Source organism: Helianthus annuus, chromosome 13, assembly GCF_002127325.2.
Source record: "Helianthus annuus cultivar XRQ/B chromosome 13, HanXRQr2.0-SUNRISE, whole genome shotgun sequence".
NCBI classification, from domain to species: domain Eukaryota; kingdom Viridiplantae; phylum Streptophyta; class Magnoliopsida; order Asterales; family Asteraceae; genus Helianthus; species Helianthus annuus.
In genome coordinates this window covers 59,915,740-59,933,670 of record NC_035445.2, presented here as the reverse complement: position 1 = coordinate 59,933,670, position 17,931 = coordinate 59,915,740, and positions in this window count along the sequence as shown.

Genomic DNA, 17,931 nt, shown 5'->3' with positions numbered 1-17,931 from the left:
AGAATCGGAAAGGTTGCCTATCGACTTGAGCTACCTCCTAAACTTGGGAATATTCACCCAACATTCCACATGTCTAATTTACGAAAGTGTTTATCCGATACTGATCTTCACATTCTACTCGACAAAATTCAAGTTGACGAGACAATGCACTTTGTCGAGAAACCTGTGGAGATAATAGATCGTGAAGTCAAGAGACTAAAGAACAAACGAATACCAATAGTCAAAGTTCACTGGGAGTCCAAGCGTGGCCCAGAGTTTACTTGGGAACGTGAGGACCAAATGAAAGCGAAATATCCACATTTATTTTCACAAGTTTCCTCTAGTTAAAATTTCGGGACGAAATTTCCTAAAGTAGGGGAGACTGTGACATTTGTGCTCTTTAAACACTGTACGATGTAGAACAATATCAATTATCAATTAAACAATGTGTTTTGATCTCAATGTTTGTTTGTTTGTGTATGACAATTTCACGTTTTGATTCTTATTCGATTTCCAGCTTTTTAATCGCTTTCTGCAAAGTTATACGCAAACTATTACGTAAACGTAATCAGTTTAATGCGACAAACACTTCGGAATAGTGACATATGCTTAACATACCTTAAATAACCTTTACATAATTTAGAAATAAGTTTTGAAGGGTTTGGTACGGCAAAAACAAGTTTATTCGATCACAGGGACTATTTGCAACAAACTGCAAAAGTCTGCCGATTCGTATAACAACGTACACTCCAAAACATGATCATAAGCTAAACATACCTTAAATACCCTTAACATTTCTTAGAAATAAGTTTTGAGGGGTCCGGTATGCGAAAATGCGCTTATTTGATCATAAGGACTAAAAGCGTCAAAAACTGCGTAAGTTTGCATATACGCGCATATCTTGCGTTCTGACCATTTTCGGACATCGAAAATATTTTTAATCACTAAAATATTATATTTTAGTGATAGGAATGCAAAAATACCATTCGTCGCGTAATTTGGATCGTTTTCGCGTCCGTTCAAGTTTCGTCGTAATTAACCGAATAACGCGATCGTACGGCCAAACAAACCGACATCCTTATATTTTCAAGCATTTTCCAAGCCCCCTATGCTTTAACATCCTTGTAGAGCCTTGAAATTGGGTTAACGGGGGTTAAACGCGTCGAAAAACAAGTTTAGAGGCTACAGGGACCATTTCTGACATTTCTGATATTTTGCTCTCTGGCGGGGGCGAGAAACAAGTCTAAGTCTCTCACGGGGCGCGAGAAATGATTCTAGGCTGTCGCAACCCCCGCCCCCTATCTGTCCCGGGAACGGGCGGCCGCGAGAATCAGTTTCGGTGGTATCGGTGTTTATTAATTTGGCAGCGGAAATTTCATCAGGATCGTAGTTAGGAAATATTTTATCAGAGTGAAACACCATATTTTATATAAATAAATATATTTGGATAAAACCCAAGTTTTCATTACAAACTGTTTTATAGGGGTAAACCCCATTTTATTGAAATAAAACATCTTCTTTATTTAGGTAACTTTTATAGCCACTTTTCCAAGCCTTCAGTGCTGTCCAGCTGGCTTCTAGTTGACTTTCACATTTTGTTACCTGAAACGCGTTTAAAAACATTTTGTCAGTGGGAAATACTGGTGAGTGAATCCCAATTTAATCAAGAAGAGTTTTATCTTTTAAACAGTATTGAGAGCGATTACAATGTTTACATCTACCCAATTACTTATTAAGTACTGTCAATCCTGACTGGTGGGTCATATTACCCATTGGCTAACTCTTTGTCTAATGGTAATGTGTTCCATATTTTGTATACAAAACCCCAACATACCGGCAGTAATTGTAGAATTACAAAGACTCAATCACTGCTTAACCACATTGTAAAATATTTAAGGTTTGGTAAAAACAGTTTACAAAAAGGAGATTACTCACATGTTTGTGTTAGGTTTTCTTTAAGGGTTTCTTGGAGATTATCTATAAATTACACGAATGCACACGTGTTAGTATAATAACCCAATACTTACATTAGTAATACCCTCCCCGAGACGGCATTCCAACGATTACGCCGGGCAGAACCACGACAGCCGTTACGAAACCCTGGATCAATCGGGCAGCGTATCTAATACGTAACCGGGGTTATGATACTTACAACGGAGCAGAACTTCGTTAATTAAGGGGGTATTATACCCGACGATTATGCCTACTATTCAGAAATTTTGAGAGAGAAAGAGTTTTGGACGAATTGTGAACTGAAGCCAACGACCTCTATATATAGTGCTGATCTCGGACCTTGTCGCGCCCCGCGTAGCAATCCTTCAGGGCCTTCGCGGCCCGCGAGGCTAGCTCGGGTAGGCCCTAGCTATGCTGATTCAGCCACTAGGCATGACATGAGGCTGCCACGTGGCGGCCTGGGAGCTTGCCTGAGATTGGAGCTGTCGCGGCCCGCGTAGGAGTTCACGGAGGTCTTCGCGCCCCGCGACGGCCCTTTAAATCTTGTTTTTATTTTTATTTTATTAAATTAAAGATATTTAGGGCTATTTTACGTACACAGGGTGTATTTTAGGACGTATAGGGACTGGTACGTGCGTGACTATACATATTTTTACAATGAAATTACACACGAATTGGTTTTAAATTTATAAAAGTGATTATTACTTTTACATCAAAACACACACGAAAGAGGCAAGTGTACCCCGTCATATATGTAGTAAAGTATCGGTAAGAACCAAGTATCGATCCACGGAAATGGGCGGAGAAATAATACTAGACCTTTGTCACTAAATTACCGGTAAAAACATAAATTGTCTTGGTTTTAATTAATCTAAATTAAGCATAAATAAATACTTATAAAACATAGTAAAATATATATAAATAGCCTTGCTTAATACACAACCACAGCATGTCAATTAAGTCAGTTTTGGCACTAGAAGCATTCGGTCAATTTTCCATTTCGAGACAATTAGTATCCCTTTCGGGAATCCTAACATGACAATCATTCGGAAAGTTAAAACGATAAACACACTTTAACCACCTAAAAGTGTTCTTTAACGTGCAATTGATTAATGTCTACAAAAATCTCCTAAAAATAAGTTAGTCATCCGTTAGGAGTTTTCTAACCTCACTTAATCAAGGAAAGCAACACCGATGAACACAATGCAACCACCGAGACAAGCATAAACTAGATTAAATCACAACCGAGTTCATTTTACAAATCTTGCGCATAAATTCACCAAGATAGCAATTTTGGCCGAAACTACTAACTAAGCTAACAAATCATGGCAAGAATTCATAACAACACCATCTAACCCGTTAGAGTCCTTCCGTGAAGGCAAGCTTTCTTGATTAACAATAATTACATTTTATTAAACCACTAACCCGTTAGAGTATCATGGTGCCCACATTTTAACCAAGTTAAGCTAGTTAACCAAATTAAAAGTTTACTAATACATGATTAAATAAGCTTCATTTTTCAACTATCTTACCTAACCAAGCACTAATCATCCAACACAATTACTTATAATCAAGAAATCAATATCAATAACAAGGTTGCAAACTAATCATCAAAGATAATCATAGAAAATACTTCAAAGTTTCATTACAAACATAGATCAACATACTAATGGTTATAATCAAGCAAGGGATTGTTGTGTTTTTGCCCAAAGGCTTACATTAATACATAGTAATCAGTCTAAATGCTTGAAACATAACAAAATAATGGAAAGATTTGAGAAACCTAACCATAAACAAGCATAAGAATGAGAATCTGGATAGTAAATGAGCAAAACCGGGCAATGTGGCTTGAATCCGAGTGAAAGCAGCAGCCTTCGGAGCCTCAAAATCGCCTGCAGAGCTCCCAAAAATGTCCAGAGTTACTAATAAAATGGTTTTGTTCTGTTTTTATGCTTTTTCGGTGTCGCACGGCCGTTCTCCCGATCGCACGACCGTGCACTTTAAGCATTATTGGTGGTGGGCCACCATACCTCATGACGTCACAGATCGTTGACTGGTCTTCGCATATGCACGGGCGTTCTTGATATGGCACGGACGTTCCATACCGGCATTTTGTTGCACGCCTAGTTTTGTGGTCGTTTAGCTCCGAGGTTTTCCTGCGTTGTCGGATCCGCACGACCGTTCCGCATATGGCATGACCGTGCGTTTTCGGATTGGTCTGCAATGCCTTGCACGCAGTGTTGCACGCCTCGTTCACTGCCGGGTCTTCTTGGTTTGTCGGATATGCACGGTCGTGCATATGGCCGCATGATCGTGCAACACGCCCAGGTCAGTTTTTCCAACAGAATCTTCGCAGCTTCATCGTTTTGTCCGGAAAGTCCTCGTTTTCGCTATCATCTTGTCTGGTATGCTGTTTTAGGCCTGTAAACAAAAATGTAGATAATTAAGTATCCGAATGACGGTTTTACGGCCGAAAACGCATAAAATAGGGGTAAAACGGGGGACTAAAATATGTGTAAATTAGCGAATATCAGGGACATTTTAAAATATATTAGGGTATCGAAAATAATTTTGGAGGGTTGTTATATCCTCCCCACCTTGTTTTAGAGCTCGTTCTCGAGATCTACTGGAACAAGTGTGGATATTTCCTTTGTATTTCTGATTCAAGCTCCCATGTGTATTTTGGTCCTCTTTTGGAGTCCCATTTCACTTTGACCAGAACTAATCTCTTGTGTTTGAGGTTCTTAACTTTCCTGTCTTCAATCTGTAGAGGCTTCTCTACAAATTTAAGTTGTTCATTTACCTCTATATCCTTAAGAGGTACTACCAGTGATTCATTAGCTAAGCATTTCTTGAGATTAGATACATGAAATATATCATGTATTCCTGCCATTTCCTTTGGCAGTTGTAGCTGATAGGCTACAGGTCCTATTCTTCTAATAATTTCAAAAGGTCCAACATACCTGGGGCTTAGCTTTCCCCTTTTGATGAATCTGACTACTCCTTTCCAAGGAGAGACTTTTAACAATATTTTGTCACCTACCTGAAATTACAAAGGTTTACGTCTGTTATCAGCATAACACTTTTGTCGATCACGTGCTGTTTTTAGTCGTCCATTGACTTGAATGATCTTGTCGGTTGTTTCTTGCACTATCTCAGGTCCGGATAGTTGTTTTTCCCCAATTTCTGCCCAACAGACTGGGGTTCGGCACTTTCGTCCCTAAAGAGCTTCGAATGGTGCAGCATTGATACTTGTGTGATAGCTGTTATTATAAGAGAACTCGATTAATGGTAAGTGATCGTCCCAGTTACCTCCGAAATCAATTACACATGCTCTAAGCATATCCTCCATTGTCTGGATTGTCCTCTCACTTTGTCCGTCCGTTTGAGGATGATAAGATGTGCTTAGATTTAACTTGGTTCCCATTGCCTTTTGGAAACTTGTCCAAAAATGAGAGGTAAAGCGGCTATCCCTATAAAAAACAATTGATAAAGGAATTCCATGTAATGAAACTATTTCATTTACGTATAATTTAGCTAATTGTTCCATACTGAAAGTTTCTTTTATTGGTAGGAAATGAGCTGACTTAGTTAGCCTGTCTACAATCACCCAGATTGTATCATACCTTTCCTTGTTTTGGGTAATTTGGTAACAAAATCCATTGTTATCAATTCCCATTTCCACACTGTCATCTCTAACTGCTGCAATAAACCTGAGGGTTTCTGGTGTTCAGCTTTGACTTGTGAACATGTTAAACACTTAGAAACATAGGCTGCTATGTCCTTCTTCATTCCTATCCACCAAAAATTGTTTATTAAATCCTGATACATCTTATCACTTCCAGGATGCATCGTATACTTAGACTTATGGGCTTCTTCTAGTATACGACGGCGTAGGTTTCCTAATTTAGGTATCCACATTCTTTTCTTATGAAATCTCCAAATTCCATCTGTTCCTTGTTCTAATACCTTAATCATACCTTTCAATTTTTCAGTATCCTCCTTGATTACTGATTCTTGTGCTTTTCTAATTTACTCATTTAAAACTACTTGTAGATTTAATTTAAGAGAACGCACTCTTTTTGGCTTTTCATGATACTTTTGACTTAAAGCATCGGCGAAACGGATAAGTAGAAATGTGGGCAAATGTTTTACGAACATGTAGGAAAAAGTTTCGTGCGAAACGGATAAGTATTCGGAAAGTTATGCAATTTTTCGTAAAAAAAGCAAATTTGGAAAAGCTGCAGACTAGCTCAACCATAACTTACGGTTGGCAACCGTAGGCTATGGTTGACACCTAATGCCAAAATTTTGCAAGTGTGCCGTAAGCTACAGCACATCTGCCGTAGCCTACGGCGGGTATCTCCAAAATGATTTTGTTTGTTTGTATGATATTTTTGGGTTACAAATCCATATCTAAGCACCATATAACTACATATGAGTTGTTATTGGTGTATAGGTGATAGGTAGGACCTTACGGATGATGATCAAGCATAGTGAAGAACCGAATACAACCGAAGTTTAAACTTCCGCTTAGTTTCGTTATTTTACGAACCGAAATACTTATGAACTTTATACGTGTTTTATATTTTATTGACGTACTAACATGCTAAAGTGTTATAGTGTTTTAAACATTTATGAACTTTTATTAAACCCGAAACTTTGTATGAACGTTTATTTGCATCTAACTTACAATAAAAGACTCTAAATAATGTCACATGATATTCTCTCTTTCAACCTCATAAAGTGTTAAAGGACTTTTTCTTTTATAATACTTTGAAGATTGTTTAATTTTTATATTAAATTGTGTTATTTGTTATAGGCAATAAATAAATCATCTCAATTATAAATAAACATCTTAATGTTTTTATTATAAGTACTTAATATTCAAGAAAAATGTGACACCCCAGGAAAATCAGGAAAACAACGCAACTTAACTAGCTTCCTCAGTAACCGCGCACTAAATTTCGGGACGAAATTCTCTTAACAAGGTGAGAATGTGACAACCCTCAAAATCCCATGTATTCCGTACAAATTATTAATGATAATTAAAGTGTCTGACGACTGTGTGGAATTACTTAACTGCTTTCTGATATCTGTGTTATGCTTACACGTATTTGTTAATATGCTAAGGAATAGGCTAAGGAATATGCTAAGGAATATGCTAAGGAATATCCTAACGAATATGCTAGGAATATGCTTGGAATATGCTAGGAATATGCTATATGGAAGATCTTATAAATACCACCATTCCACCAAAACTCTCTTTCTCTCCTCTCCTCCCTAGCTCACGGCCGAGACCCCCCTTGAACACACCACCATTTTCGGCTCTTGATCTTCTCATTCCAAAGTTATACAAGTGTTACGGGTCACGCATAAGGAGTCTTGGAGCTAACGGAAGGCGAAGGACCTCTCTATCTTGCTTTTATCCACCTCTTTTTCGCATAGTTTCTTCCCTAGCCTTGAGCTAGTTGTAAGTGCTTCTAGTCAAATTCTTGTTCATGTTTGATGTGGTTAATAAGAGATTAGTCGGTTAAAAATTATGAACATACAACATCCAAATCTAAAAGTCTACTAAAATGATGAACAAGGTGGTTAATGAATGAATATTAGTGTAAAGCATGTAGATCTTGTGTGATTAAGATTATTGGTTGATGATCTGAAGTATTGCTGGATAATATTAATGTTTGATGTTGTTGTGAATACTAAACTTGTTAACGGTATCGATCGAACACGATTTAGAAGGTTAAACACTAAAAATCAGAATCTGTCCAAGTTTTACAGCCAACTTCAGTTGGCTGTAAACAGGTCATAAACCTAACGAAAAACTGATATTTTAAGTCTAAAATGTGATATTATGAAATACGGTTCTAATGGCACCGGAATCGTAATTTTTGGACTTCGTTTACTATTTTTAAAGTGTTAAATTGTAACAGCAACTTAAGCTGAATTTTGACAGCAATAAATGGGTGTCGTACTTTCAGTCATAACCTGAGTTTTGTGATGAATCGGACCATGAAATTTGTACAGTAGATGACAACCGATGCATGTGTAATTACCACACTGGAATTTCGTAAATCGGACACTCGATGAATTTTTAATGAATTGTTCCGTGGACTGTGGTCAGAAATTCATAAATCTGAGTTCAGTCCGGAATATGAATTGTTATAAAATATTGGTAGTGAACCGGACCCCGATATTTTTACACAATAAAATATGGAACGTTTAAGACATCTTGTAAAAATTTGGGAATTTTTGGAATAATTTAACTATTTTATTAAAACGACCGAAAACTGCCGGTTTTGAATATTAATGCTGAATTGATATAAGTTGTGACCTTGCGTGTCTAAATGTCGAGTATGCTATCCGTGAATGATCTAACATGTTATATATGTTATGTGCGTTATCGTATGTTTGATTTTGAGTGGGGAATGGATGGGAAACTTAGAGGGGCATAAACCGTTAAAACGATGCATGTTGTGTGATAAATACATGTAGGAACTTTGTGTTCTATTTGAAAGCCACTAAATGACTAACTGGTAAATTATATTAGGACGTGATTGACCGACCTTGACTGTTAGCTATATTGAGAATCTAACCGAGCAAACCAAGGTGAGTTCACACACTTTCTAAGGCATGGGATTCCCGGTGGTTTGGGAATGGGTTAAAGAATTAAAACGGAATCTACATATCTTACATAAGTAGGGTATGTACGGCCATCCTCCTCGGGTAGGATGCCAGTATTAATCCTGCGTATTCTCTTTGGGAGAACTACGTACGTTCGTCCTCCTTGGGTAGGACAACAACCTTAAAACTTACTAGACAAAACTCTATCATAAGTCCCTCATTTTATATCGACTTAATCGCCGAGGCCAATGGCGAGCGGGTCATTAGTTAATAGCGCTATTAGGTTTAACAAACCTCACACCGTGCCAGTCGGACGGGCGTGTACTAATGGACTATGGCAAACCGTCAGTGCTGATAGACACTGATGTAGGGCACAACTTACTTGCGTAGTAGTCGATATCATACGGTCTAGTGGTTCACATGGGGAAGCCCCCACTAATCATGAACAGGGTATGGGTAATAAAGAATGAACTGGTTAAACTTCCTTTCAACTACGGGGTAACCCCCACGGCAATTACGCCAACGAAAGACAAACCACGTTTTCGGAAAACAACTTAAAACTAAACAACCAAACGTGAACTCACTCAACTTTGTTGTTGACTCGTTGTTACATGCCTTACAGGTCGTTAAATGCTATGAGCTTGCATATGGAGGTGGTCGTTGTGGGATGCGAACTGATATGTCCCGTATTTAATAAATAAACTTTATGAACTTATTAAACCTACGTTTTGGACTTTAAACTTACGAACTATGGACTATGTTATGAACTTATATTTTGGTATCACGTATTATGCTTCCGCTGTTTAAATTTAAAACTTGGTTAACTGGCTTTTGGTCACCAATTGTATTGTGGTTGGTTTTATTTACTTAAATACATTGTTCAATATGATTGGTGGCTCGATCCTGGTCACGTCACACCTCCAAGCGGTGGTACTCCGCATGGTGGATTTTGGGGGTGTGACAGATTGGTATCAGAGCCATTGGTTATAGTGGACTTGGTTTTAAAATGGGAAAAGATTTTTGATAAAACCAGACTATAACCTGTACAGTGCTCAACGATCCACAACGACGCTTCGCTCCACGTGCAAGACTCGACACCATAAGTGGTATGATATATGTTAGATTATCGGTTAGATAGCTCACACTGTGCATTAGTTAACGTGATAACTGCTACTTGAACCTTGTGTGCTTACTCTCTACTGTCGTCCCACACTTACGCACTTTCACGACACTTTTCTCACTTACGTTGCTTCGTGATGAAGATCATGAGCGGACGTGGAGGACGTATCAACCTCACTCAAGCCCAGTTGACGGCTCTGATCAACGAACGAGTTGCTGAGGCACTCGCAGCTGTTCCTGCAGGAGGTATAACCTGCTACTCCGACCTGTCTTAGGAAGTTTAGATCTTACCTTCGCAAACCTACCCTCGTGCCTAACCTTGTCATTTATTCTCGCACCATGGGTCAACATGCTCAGCCTCCTGTGTGTACGTTCAAAACCTTCATGGATTGCCGACCAAGCACTTTCAGCGGCACAGAAGGTGCCGTAGGCCTTCTTCACTGGTTCGAGAAGCTCGAGTCTGTTTTCGAGATGTGTGATTGCCCGGAAGATTGTAAGGTGAAGTATGCTACTGGAACACTCGAAGGAGCTGCGTTAACCTGGTGGAAAGCACAGGTCCAATTGCTTGGGCTGGCAGTTGCTAATGCCACCCCATGGAACGGCTTCAAAGAACTGATTAGAGAAGAGTATTGCAGTCGTGACGACATCCACAAGCTAGAGGTGGAATTTTTCAACCTGAAGATGACGGGGTCTGAGATTGAGGCGTATACTAAGAGGTCAAACGAACTGGTCATCCTGTGTCCTACTATGGTGGACCCTCCTTACAAACGCATTGAGCTGTACCTTAAGGGCTTGGTGCCGGAAATTCAAAGCCACGTAACCTCAGCTAACCTTGGCACTATACAGCAAATCGTCAAGTTGGCTCATCGTCTCACTGACCAGGCGGTTGAGCAGAACAAGCTGCCCAAACGTATTAGCGCCACTACTTCTGATGCTCCCAACGACAATAAGCGCAAGTGGGAGGGAAATCTGGGCAAGGGTTCTACTTCAGCTCAATCTCAGCAGCGAAAGACAGATGAGTACAAGAGCCCCAGTCAGCAGTCATCTGGAAATCAAGGTCAGGGTGGGTACAAGGGAAATCACCCTAAGTGCAATCGATGTAATCTGCACCACAGCGGCCAGTGCAACAAGGGTCGTTGTCAGAGGTGTCACAAGCTGGGTCATGAAGCAAAGGATTGCAGGAGCCCACGTCCTGTGAATCAGAATCGCCAACAACAGCAACAAGCTCCGCAGAACCACCAACAGCAGCATCAGCAGGGCAATAAAGGATGCTTTCATTGTGGCGCTGAGGGCCACTTTAAGAGGAAATGCCCCCAGCTGAACCAAAACCAGAACAATACCCAAAGAAACGGGAACCACAATGGAAACAACAACGGAGGCAACAATGGAGGTAACAATAATGGAAATGGCGCCCAAGGTCGTGTGTTCGTGATTGGTCAGGGAGAAGCAAGGAACGATCCCAACGTTGTGATGGGTAAGTTTCTTCTGGACGACTTCTTTGTTACTGTTTTGTTCGATTCGGGTGTCGATACTAGTTATGTGTCCGTAAAAGTTAGCCAAATGCTTAAGCGCACTCCAACACTTCTGAACACCAAACACACGGTAGAACTAGCTAACGGTAAAAGTCTAGAAGCCACACACGTAGTTAAAGGTTGTAACCTCGTCTTAGCTGGTCAGACTTTCTCTATCGATCTTATTCCTATCACACTGGGTAGTTTCGACGTCATTATTGGGATGGATTGGCTATCTCATCATCGAGCGGAGATTGTTTGTAAGGAGAAAATCGTCCGCATTCCTCGTTCTGGTGAAAAACCTCTCATGATTCGTGGCGACAAGAGTAGTGCTGTCGAAGGCATCATCTCTTTCCTTAAGGCCCAGAAGTGTTTGCGAAAGGGCCACACTGCCATTTTAGCACTCGTTACTGACACATCAACGGAAGAGAAGAGAATTGAAGACATTCCTATTGTACGCGACTTTCCCGAGGTATTTCTTGAGGAATTACCTGGCCTTCCGCCTCATCGACAAGTCGAGTTTCAAATCGAGCTAGCTCCTGGAGCAGCACCAATAGCTCGTGCGCCTTATCGACTTGCCCCATCAGAACTCGAAGAACTGTCTACGCAACTACAAGAACTTCTGGAAAAGGGTTTTATACGTCCTAGCTCTTCGCCATGGGGAGCTCCAGTCTTGTTCGTAAAGAAGAAAGACGGTACCTTCAGGATGTGTATTGACTACCGCGAACTCAACAAGGTGACCGTGAAGAATCGTTATCCTCTTCCACGCATCGATGACTTATTCGATCAATTGCAAGGGTCGAGTTTCTATTCTAAGATTGACCTAAGGTCATGCTACCATCAGCTGAGAGTCCGAGAGGAGGACGTCTCCAAAACAGCATTCAGAACTCGTTACGACCATTATGAGTTTCTGGTTATGCCTTTCGGATTGACGAATGCACCAGCGGTCTTCATGGATCTCATGAATCGAGTGTGCAAGCCTTACCTAGATAAGTTCGTTATTGTGTTCATCGACGACATCCTAATCTATTCTAAGAGTCAGGAGGAACACGAGCAACACCTGAGACTTATTCTGGAACTACTTCGTAAAGAGCAGCTGTATGCCAAGTTTTCGAAATGTGACTTCTGGCTTCGCGAAGTCCATTTTCTGGGCCATGTGGTAAACAAGGATGGGATTCATGTTGATCCATCCAAGGTTGACTCGATCAAGAACTGGCCTGCACCCCGCACACCAACAGAGATCCGCCAATTCTTAGGTCTGGCAGGGTATTACAGAAGGTTTATCAAAGATTTCTCCAGGATTGCGCAACCTCTCACTTCACTGACTCAGAAGGGTGTCACCTATCGTTGGGGTGATGCACAGGAGTCCGCATTTCAGCACTTGAAGGATAGACTTTGTAGCGCGCCTATCCTCTCATTGCCTGAAGGCACAGACGATTTTGTGGTTTACTGCGATGCTTCCATCCAAGGCCTTGGTTGTGTGTTGATGCAACGTGACAAGGTCATTGCCTACGCATCGCGCCAACTTAAGGTTCACGAAAGGAACTACACTACGCATGACTTGGAATTGGGAGCAGTTGTTTTCGCGCTTAAGATATGGAGACATTACCTGTACGGTACCAAGTGCACCATTTACACCGATCACAGGAGTCTCGAGCATATCTTCAAGCAAAAGGAGTTAAACATGCGTCAACGTCGATGGGTAGAGCTCTTGAATGATTACGAATGCGCTATCAAGTATCATCCGGGCAAGGCCAATGTTGTGGCTGACGCCCTCAGCCGGAAGGATACTATACCTAGGCGTGTACGTGCGTTACAGCTTACCATTCAATCTAACCTTCCCGCTCAGATTCGCGATGCTCAAGTTGAAGCATTGAAGGCAGAGAACATCAGAGCTGAGTCCCTAAGAGGATCGAGGCAACGACTAGAACAAAAAGAAAACGACGCCTACTATGTTAACGGATGCATCTGGGTTCCGCTGTATGGAGACTTGCGCGAGCTTGTGATGGATGAAGCGCATAAGTCTCGTTACTCAGTACATCCTGGTTCGGACAAGATGTACCATGATCTCAAGACTACATACTGGTGGCCTGGTATGAAAGCCAGCATAGCAACCTACGTCGGCAAATGCTTGACTTGTGCCAGGGTCAAGGTCGAATACCAGAAACCATCAGGCCCACTCCAACAACCAGAGATACCTAAATGGAAATGGGAGCAAATTTCCATGGATTTCGTTACTGGTCTGCCCAGATCTCAACGCGGAAATGATACCATTTGGGTAATCGTGGATCGACTGACCAAGTCTGCACATTTTCTGCCTATCAAGGAAACGGATAAGTTTTCTACTCTAGCAGACATCTACCTAAAAGAAGTGGTATCAAGGCACGGAGTGCCAACCTCCATCATTTCTGATCGTGACGCACGTTTTACCTCTGAACTGTGGCAAGCTATGCACAAGTCTTTTGGCTCACGATTAGATATGAGCACCGCTTATCATCCACAGACGGATGGGCAATCAGAACGCACCATCCAAACTCTTGAAGACATGCTTAGGGCATGTGTAATCGATTTTGGTAACGGCTGGGAAAAGCATCTCCCGTTAGTGGAGTTTTCATATAACAACAGTTACCACACCAGCATCCAAGCTGCTCCGTTTGAGGCATTGTACGGACGCAAATGCCGATCACCTCTCTGTTGGGCAGAAGTTGGTGACAGCCAAATCACTGGCCCAGAACTTGTGGTAGATACCACCGAGAAAATTGCTCAGATACGACAGCGAATGGCGGCAGCTCGTGACCGTCAGAAAAGCTATGCTGATAAGGGAAGAAAACCACTCGAATTCCAGGTTGGGGATCGAGTGCTGCTCAAAGTCTCACCTTGGAAAGGTGTAGTCCGCTTTGGCAAACGAGGCAAGCTCAACCCGCGTTATGTCGGACCGTTCGAGATCATTGAGAGAATTGGCAAAGTCGCTTACAGACTGAACCTACCTGAAGAACTCAGCGGAGTTCACAATGTTTTCCATGTGTCAAATCTGAAGAAGTGTCTGCCAGATGAGACCCTCATAGTTCCTCTCAAGGAGCTCACTATCGACGACCAGCTGCGATTCGTCGAGGAACCAGTAGAAATTACGGATCAAGACGTTAAGATTCTCAAGCACACTAGAATACCTCTCGTCCGAGTTCGTTGGAATTCCCGTCGTGGCCCAGAGTATACCTGGGAACGAGAAGACCAAATGAAACTCAAGTATCCCCAAGTGTTTAAGAAAAATGCAACCACTACTGAGGCTAAAGCTACCGCAGAATTTCGGGACGAAATTCCAAATCAACGGGGGGATGATGTGACACCCCAGGAAAATCAGGAAAACAACGCAACTTAACTAGCTTCCTCAGTAACCGCGCACTAAATTTTGGGACGAAATTCTCTTAACAAGGGGAGAATGTGACAACCCTCAAAATCCCATGTATTCCGTACAAATTATTAGTGATAATTAAAGTGTCTGACGACTGTGTGGAATTACTTAACTGCTTTCTGATATCTGTGTTATGCTTACACGTATTTGTTAATATACTAAGGAATATGCTAAGGAATATGCTAAGGAATATGCTAAGGAATATCCTAACGAATATGCTTGGAATATGCTAGGAATATGCTATATGGAAGATCTTACAAATACCACCATTCCACCAAAACTCTCTTTCTCTCCTCTCCTCCCTAGCTCACGGCCGAGACCCCCCTTGAACACACCACCATTTTCGGCTCTTGATCTCCTCATTCCAAAGTTATACAAGTGTTACGGGTCACGCATAAGGAGTCTTGGAGCTAACGGAAGGCGAAGGACCTCTCTATCTTGCTTTTATCCACCTCTTTTTCGCATAGTTTCTTCCCTAGCCTTGAGCTAGTTGTAAGTGCTTCTAGTCAACTTCTTGTTCATGTTTGATGTGGTTAATAGCTCTATTAGGTTTAGCAAACCTCACACCGTGCCAGTCGGACGGGCGTGTACTAATGGACTATGGCAAACCGTCAGTGCTGATAGACACTGATGTAGGGCACAACTTACTTGCGTAGTAGTCGATATCATACGGTCTAGTGGTTCACATGGGGAAGCCCCCACTAATCATGAACAGGGTATGGGTAATAAAGAATGAACTGGTTAAACTTCCTTTCAACTACGGGGTAACCCCCACGGCAATTACGCCAACGAAAGACAAACCACGTTTTCGGAAAACAACTTAAAACTAAACAACCAAACGTGAACTCACTCAACTTTGTTGTTGACTCGTTGTTACATGCCTTACAGGTCGTTAAATGCTTGGAGCTTGCATATGGAGGTGGTCGTTGTGGGATGCGAACTGATATGTCCCGTATTTAATAAATAAACTTTATGAACTTATTAAACCTACGTTTTGGACTTTAAACTTACGAACTATGGACTATGTTATGAACTTATATTTTGGTATCACGTATTATGCTTCCGCTGTTTAAATTTAAAACTTGGTTAGCTGGCTTTTGGTCACCAATTGTATTGTGGTTGGTTTTATTTACTTAAATACATTGTTCAATATGATTGGTGGCTCGATCCTGGTCACGTCACACCTCCAAGCGGTGGTACTCCGCATGGTGGATTTTGGGGGTGTGACAAATAAAATTAACGATTTCTAACAGCATGGGTTAAACACTTAAAATTAAACATAAAAATATATGTCTTTTTTCATTTCGGTTCGGTTCGGTTTTTTTCGCTTATTGAAAATGGTTATCCGAAAACCGAACCGAAATTTTCGGTTATTAAAAATCCAAAAATCGAACCGTCGGTTTTTGTTTCGGTTTGGTTTTTTCTGTTCGGTTTTGTCGGTTATTTCGGTTACGGTTCGGTTATTTCGGTTTTCTGCTCACCCCTAGCTTTTGTGTTTTCTTAGGAGATAGTCTTGTTGCTTGGAAAAACAAGAAACAGAGTACTGTTTTTAAGTCAACAGGAGAGGCTGAGTATAGAGCAATGTGCTCAGCCACATGTGAACTTGTTTGGATTGTTAATGTGCTTAGTGAATTGAATGTGACTTGTAAGTTGCCGATAAAGGTATATTGTGATAGTAATGTTGCTATATCAATAGCAGCTAATCATGTCTTCCATGAAAGAACAAAGCATTTTAAAATTGATTTGTATTTTCTAAGGGAAAAGGTTTCTACCTGGTTCATAAGCACAGAAAAGATTGATTCTGAGAATCAACTTGCAGGTCTATTTATAAAAGGGTTGATTGTTACTCAACTTGAGTTTTTTTTTTTTTTTTTTGCAAGAAACTGGGATTATTTAACTTGTTTAAGCCATATGAATGAAGAGGGGATGTTGAAATATTGGATTCGTATTTATCATTCATATGGGCTTATGGTTTTCTTGTTGTGTTGGGCTCATATCGTTATAATATGCGTATGGGTTATTAATGTTGGGCCCAACTTGTTTGTTAAGTGGTTATAACAGTCGGTGCAAGTTGTTATCAGGTTGAAAGATCAAGGGGATTTGTGAAACATTCCAGGAACTGCGATCATCTCTTGTCTAAGTTTTGGACCTGGATGTAAATTATGTTGAGGGGCGTATAAAAGAGCTTTATCTGGTGTGAGAAGAATCATTCACCCTCACTTTACACGCACACTTCTCTGGTCTCTTTGTATTCTGTTAGGGTTTGTTAGTGTGTTTTTATCAGTTGTTGCTGAAGATCATCTTGTATAATCTCTCAGTTGTATTTGTGAGAGATTGATCTTCTGGTATTGATAATCATCTGAATATTGTTTGTATTCTGTATTGTTTACTGATTTTCCAATTTGTAAGATTTGTTGGGTATTTGGGGGGTAAACTATTTGGGTTGGATAAATAAGATTTTGTCGCTGTTTTTATCGCTATTTCTTTGTTTTCATTTGATTGATCTTCATACCATTGTTTATAACAACCATACTGGCCCCTCTTACACATAAACATAGTTAGGCACACCCTAGTATGGAGTGGCACTCCCAATCCAGATGGGGGGCTTTTATTGGGTGTGAGTATAAAAAATGGAATCACGCATCACCCTTACTCTCGCGTCCGCCAACACACTCACAAGAGCCCCTTTGACGCCCTCGAGATAGTGTTAAATCCTTTAAAAGCTAATGTGGCGGGGAAACGTGAATCCGCACCATCCAACCTTATAGCTTTGTGGTATCTAAAATAATGAGACAACGTTAAATCCTTTAAAAGCTAATAGCGGGGAGACGTGAATCCGCACCATTCAACCTTATAGCCAGGGATGGCGGCAATGGGTCGGGTTCAGGTCGGGTATTGGTAATCCCATCCCCATACCCGGTTGTAAAATCGTGTCTCATACCTGACCCAATACCCGTCGGGTACCATGTATACCCGCAGGTATCAGGTATAGCCATTAGTTTGTTAAAAGATATACATTAGGATTTCCATATACATTTTTTACTATTATAATTATTATATAATTTTATTTATGCAACAAGTATTATAAATTAAAATATACATTACATATATATAAGTTTTATCATAAATTAAAAATAACTTTATAATATTTATACACTTATATGTATATACTTTACAACATACAAAATATAAATACCATCATCAAATATATATGCTAAAAGAAAATTTATTTTTTCAAATTATAAACATACTAAAATAAATCACTAATAGATAAGTGTTAATAGAAAATAAAAATATAAATTAAAAACTTCGGGTATATGATCGGGTATATAG